At 42.8% G+C, this 5,698-nt stretch overlaps 1 long non-coding RNA gene across 1 annotated transcript; it reads right to left on the bottom strand.

Moving 5' to 3' along the window:
• Positions 1 to 1,415: 1,415 nt before the first annotated feature.
• On the bottom strand, positions 1,416 to 3,240 carry LOC134935635 (uncharacterized). Its single transcript, XR_010180299.1, has 2 exons — positions 3,087 to 3,240; positions 1,416 to 2,063 (listed from the first exon to the last, which is right to left on the bottom strand). It is a non-coding gene; the product is annotated as an uncharacterized LOC134935635 (long non-coding RNA).
• Between the last annotated feature and the right edge of the window lie 2,458 nt (positions 3,241 to 5,698).

Genomic DNA, 5,698 nt, shown 5'->3' with positions numbered 1-5,698 from the left:
ACATAATGCTCACAGTAGTGGTTCTGCTTATACATAATTCCCACAGTAGTGGCACTACTTATACACATAATGCCTCCAGTAGTGGAGCCATTTATACATAATGCACCCAGCAGTACTGCCGCTTATACACATAATGTCCCCAGTAGTGGAGCCACTTATACATAATGTCCCCAGTAGTGGCACTGCTTATACCTAATGCCCCAGTAGTGGCGTCACTTATACATAATGACCCCAGTAGTGGTACCACTTATACACATAATTTCCCAAGTACTATCGCCACTTATACATAATGACCCCAGTAGTGGCACCATTTGTACATAATGCCCACAGTAGTGGCACTGCTTATTCACATAATTCTGGCAGTAGTAGTGCCGCTTATACATAATGCCCCAGAAGTGGTACCACTTATACACATAATGCCTTTAGTAGTAGTGCAGCTTTTGCATAATGCCCCCAGTAGTGGTGCTGCTTGTACATAATGACCCCAGTAGTGGTACCACTTATAAACATAATTCCCTCAGTACTAGCGCCGCTTACACATAATGACCCCAGCAGTGGCATTGCTTATACATAATGCCCCCAGTAGTTGTGTCGCTTATACATAATGACCACAGTAGTGGCACTACTTATACACATAATGCCCTCCATAGTGGTGCTGCTTAAACACATAATGCCTTTATTGGTGGTGCTGCGTATACATAATGCCCCAGTAGTGGCATTGCTTATTCACATAATACCTCCAGGCAAAAGCAGCAGGGACATGGCTGAGATGTGGGCATCAGTGGCAGCGGAGGTGATTGCATTAGCGGCATTTATTTTAATATTTTCTTTACAGGAGGACTACAGGTGTCAGCGGGCACTTAATGTCTGGCATGCTGGCACTTGTTGTTCTCCAAGTGATAAGTTGATATCGAGTTCAGCTAAATGGTGCTCAGATATAAGAAGCCAAACTGTGCTCAAGAACTATTGATACTATGTATATGTGCTTACTAGTTCCACTGGTTACATTAATATGGAGACTTTCCCCTAGTGATACATCTGAGTAGGTGAATGACGATCTTATTGGTGCACTGATACAGGAGCTAAATTGACGCTATCACCTGAGAACCGATTATTCATGTTATCACAATCATAAGATCGACAAACGGTTTAAGATTTATTTGTATTTTCTAGATGCTGTTATGTGTTATTGTACCACTGCTTAATATGCCACCATGTGTTATTTATTTTAGATATTTTGGATACTTACCTGTGATAATGGAATTGTTTTCCCTAATAATATGAATATTTTTTCATATTATGAATAATTATCATAGTTATATATGTATTTACCTAGTAGTTATATTTTTACCTAGACATAAGATATATTTCTCACTACGCATAAATTTAGTAGAGACAAGAACACACTCAAGACAATAAGTTTGCTCTGTTTATTGATGTTCATGATGTTATTATCAGAGCATGTGATGGGAAATAGTATAGCCACTGTTAGCTGAACCAGATGATGACATACATGAATCCTTTCACCTATTAGAGAAGGTGACAAAAGGTGGAAAATATACACTGAGAGATTTCAGCACTTTTCGATTAGAAGTTACAGAAACCTCTCAGAGCATATTTTCCACCTTCTCTAACAGGTGAGATAAGGCTCCTATTTTAATGGTCAGCTGAGTTATTGTCCCAAACAGCTGCGGAGTTTGGCAGTGTCCTCCTCCATCACCTTCACCACCTCCATCAGGGCTTCATATTGGATCTCAAGCTTCATTTTCAAGATCTCATTCTCCTCCGCTAGCAAGTTCTTCTCTTCTGCTAGCTTCTTGTTTTCCACTTCCAGGGCTTGGCAATCGATGTTCTTATCACTGAAAGTGGGTTCCTTGCTCAGGGTGCCATTAGAGATGATCTCTTCAACCTGCTCCGCTGGAGTCAGTTCCTCCGCCTCAAGCCCGGTAGGGCGAGGCATGTGGGTGGCCCTTCTCTTTTCAGCCCATTTCTGATATTTCCTGCAAGGATAACAGGAGGTCATGGTGTTCCAGAATGAGATGACCCATTTTGGAGGCATGGTACTGTGGGAAAGATGAAGAGTAGATAGTGTTAGATGCCTTGAAACGCATTTACAATTGTAAGTGACATTAACTATTTAGGGATAAACATTCATGTTTAAGATCATGCCTGATCTAGAACCTGAAACTGTAAGAGGTATAATGACCTTTCTGTACAGTCCATTTCCCCAGTAACCATTTTACTTATGTAAGCTGAGTGCACTTTCAATGTTGGAAATTGTAAAATCATCTGCGGTGTCCGACATAAACCTACTTTCTGATTTCCCTAATATTTTCAGACTTATCAAACCTTCTAAAGAGTATAAGTGGAGCTGTTGCCCATGACAACCAATTATCTTCTATTATTTATCTAGTATACTCTATACAATGATCCAGTAACTATGGGCAACACCTCCCATCATTAGAAGGGATGAGAGATCTCCCCCTAGGTTACTAATAATACATGGTGGCCTTGTATTGCTGATGTACTCTATGGCTCAGTGTGTAATAAGGAAACCAGGAGAGTGGTGAGGATTTCTCAGTCCATAAATAGCTCCATAGTTTGGCTTGAGTGGCAAAATATGAACCATCATGGAAAGTCTCTGTGACCACTATAATAAACTAACATACACATGTATATTCCAAAACATTAAAAAAAAAACATATGATAGTATTATTTAAATAATCACCAGCTATGACATAATTTCATTTTCTATGAATTTGTTTCCAGTTTAATATATAGTATCTGAATCCTATTTTCTGTTTTATTAAATCATTAAAGCAACAATTTCTATTCCCCTCTGATTCTCGTTGATCATGCTCTAAGGGGGCCATTTATCAATGTTTTTTTAGCTGTATAAAAGTCATTATGTATGATAAATGTTGCACCAGCCAATCAGCTCCCAGCTGATATTTTTCAAACACATGACAGTTGGGAGATGATTGGCTGGAGCACATAAGCAAAGAGTTTGGAGTAGCTGATAAATAGGCACTTAAGTCTACGAACGCATATAACTAAGCTGCCCTTGTCTTTGTCCAGATACTAACCTTAGTCAAGTACTGTATCTGCTGCCGATTATTCTCCTCCTGCCGGTGAGCTGCCAGTGAGCTGCTGGTGAGCTGATAGTAAGCTGCTGGTGGGCTGCCGGTGACCTGTGTGTTCGATGTCTCTGAAGGAGAATGAGGGAGGCAGCAGCACAGCCAAGGTATAGGTAGTTAATACCATTATGACATCACAGCATGACCTCACAGACCCCCCCAACCAGACCAGCTAGGACTGGTTATTTCTGGTTTGAGGCCCATTATGACATCACAGCATGACCTCACAGATCCCACCAGACCGGCCAGGACTGGTTCTTTCTGGTTTGAGGCGCCTGTTGTCTTTTGCATGACTGACATATGGGAAATGTGATATCTCACCTTATTAAAGCTATTACACATCGTAGTATTAGTTATTATTTTTATTGCAGGGTTTCCCTTTAATCTTTGGTTATGTGAGACTTTGTGTAAACCCAATTTTCGCTATGCTAACGTTGTTTTTTAATGTTACTGTATAACCTCAATTAAGGAGAAAACACTGCCTCCTTCAGACGTATTGGGATTCTGTTAATTAAACATCATATTGGCCATACAACTCTCTCCCTTCCCTTTTATGCTCTGCAGTGAAGCTATGGAAAGTGGTGCTATTTCATTTTCATGCTGGCTGCTCCTCTGCTATTGCTGCCTGCCGCGGTTCCTCTCTCACAGTGAAGGGTAGGCCCCATTTTTCTGTGCCAGATTTTTGGGGCCCCTCTGAACATCAGGGCCTGCTACAGGTGTCCCCTTTGACCCCATCCTGTCGCCAGGCCTGCATGCGTCTCTGTGTCTACTTCTGTTTGCAACTGTGTGAACAGCATACTTGCCTACCCTCCCGGAATGGCCAGGAGGCTCCCAAAAATCGGGTGACCCTCCCGGCCCCCCGGAAAGGTGGGCAAGCCTCCCGCTTTCCCCCTCGGCCGCCCGCAGCAGAGAACAAGCGGGCGGCCCGAGTGGGTCCGATGACGCGATTTGCGCTGAATCGCGTCATCGTAGCTCCACCCCCCGCTATGCAGCGCCTCGTTTCTCGGCACAGCACAGCGGGGGGTGGAGTCACGATGACGCGACCCTGATGCAACGCCCCCGGACCGCCCATCCTGCTGCCGGCCACGCCCCCGAAATGCCCATCCTGCAGCTGACCACGCCCCCATACACCTACAACGCTGCCTCCTCCCGGAGGAGGAGGCAGCAAAGTAGGTAAGTATGGTGAACAGGTTGGGTATGGTACGCTGGCGGGGTGAAGGGGGGCTGCGAGCACAACAAAACCCCTTATGGGCTCGGTGGCTCTCTGTGCTCACCACAGGTTCAATTTCCACTCTATGGGTGTCATGGAATCCCACAAGTGGGAATAGACCCTGTGGGTCGGCATTTTGGCATGCAGCATTTTGAGTGTTCGGGATTCCGGTGTCGGCATGCTGACCGCCGGGATCCCAAGCGCCGGTAACATAACCCCATCCCATGTGAACACAACCTTGCTTTATTTGGTATCAGTGACACGGGAGGGGGTTTGATACTAATTACAAATGTCCCCTTATGCAGCGCACTTGCACTTCCAGAGGGGGCGTGGACATGTCTCCTGGATGAATATATCTGTGCATTAATACTGTGTCCACACTAAATAGGGTTAGATACAGTATAAATCGTTATCCAGTAGTCACACTTCATTGCAGTCCATAGTTTTGTCTCAGAGTGGGTAAAATTAATTTTCATTTTATGATGAAAGGCAAAACCAATGCATGTGCTGTAAAATACTAGTGCTAAGGTAATGACAGAGTATTACATTATAAAAAGTAAGCTGCATCCGTACAACTGTGCACAAAAACATGCAATTCCCTCCTTCCAGCTTCTACTCTCCAATAAAGTGTTGTAGAAGAAATACGCCAGACATACACTATTTTCCTCATATTACACATGGTTTTGGAGCTATCCTGAGCATTTTGCTTTGTCCACCAAGACAACAGTAGAAGTGTCCAGCGGCGTATCTAGAAAATTTTCTCCCCCAAGCCAAATAATTCTCTGGCGCCCCTGCCATAATTGGTACTAGTATAGCGATGAATCTGCGCGCGCCGCAAAACAGGGGTGTGGCTTTGTTGGAATGGGCGTGGCTTTGCATAAAGGGGCGTGGTATTGCTGGAAAAGACTACCTTAGACCCCAGTTTTGCATAATAGATTCAAGGATAAGGGGAAAGGGATATAATCCTCTGCACTGGACTTGTATTTGAGTTGGTAGTACTGATAATCAAATAACAAGAGAAGCCCCAATTTCCATATTATTAATTAATTTACAATATTTTGTGGGGGTGCCGCCATAGACAATAAGTTGAAGAAGAGATACTGAAAGGAAAAGGATTGTCTCTTTGTTGGCGCACTTTATGAGAGAAAGATATGTATACTTAAAATATAACTTTTAATTACAATTTGTTAAAAATGCCTGAGAACGTGAAAAATTATAAGACAACAATCACAAACAATACATAAATTGAAACAAAATGTAATAAAAGATAAGAATATTATCCAATCTTGCCTATGTGTCCATATTATGTTTATACCTTTAATAATTACTTGAATATATCTCACTGCAGTTT

The sequence above is a fragment of the Pseudophryne corroboree genome, chromosome 6 (genome assembly GCF_028390025.1).
Source record: "Pseudophryne corroboree isolate aPseCor3 chromosome 6, aPseCor3.hap2, whole genome shotgun sequence".
NCBI classification, from domain to species: Eukaryota; Metazoa; Chordata; class Amphibia; order Anura; family Myobatrachidae; genus Pseudophryne; species Pseudophryne corroboree.
The sequence above is the reverse complement of the archived record's forward strand: the minus strand, read 5'-3'. Positions and strand labels throughout refer to the sequence as shown.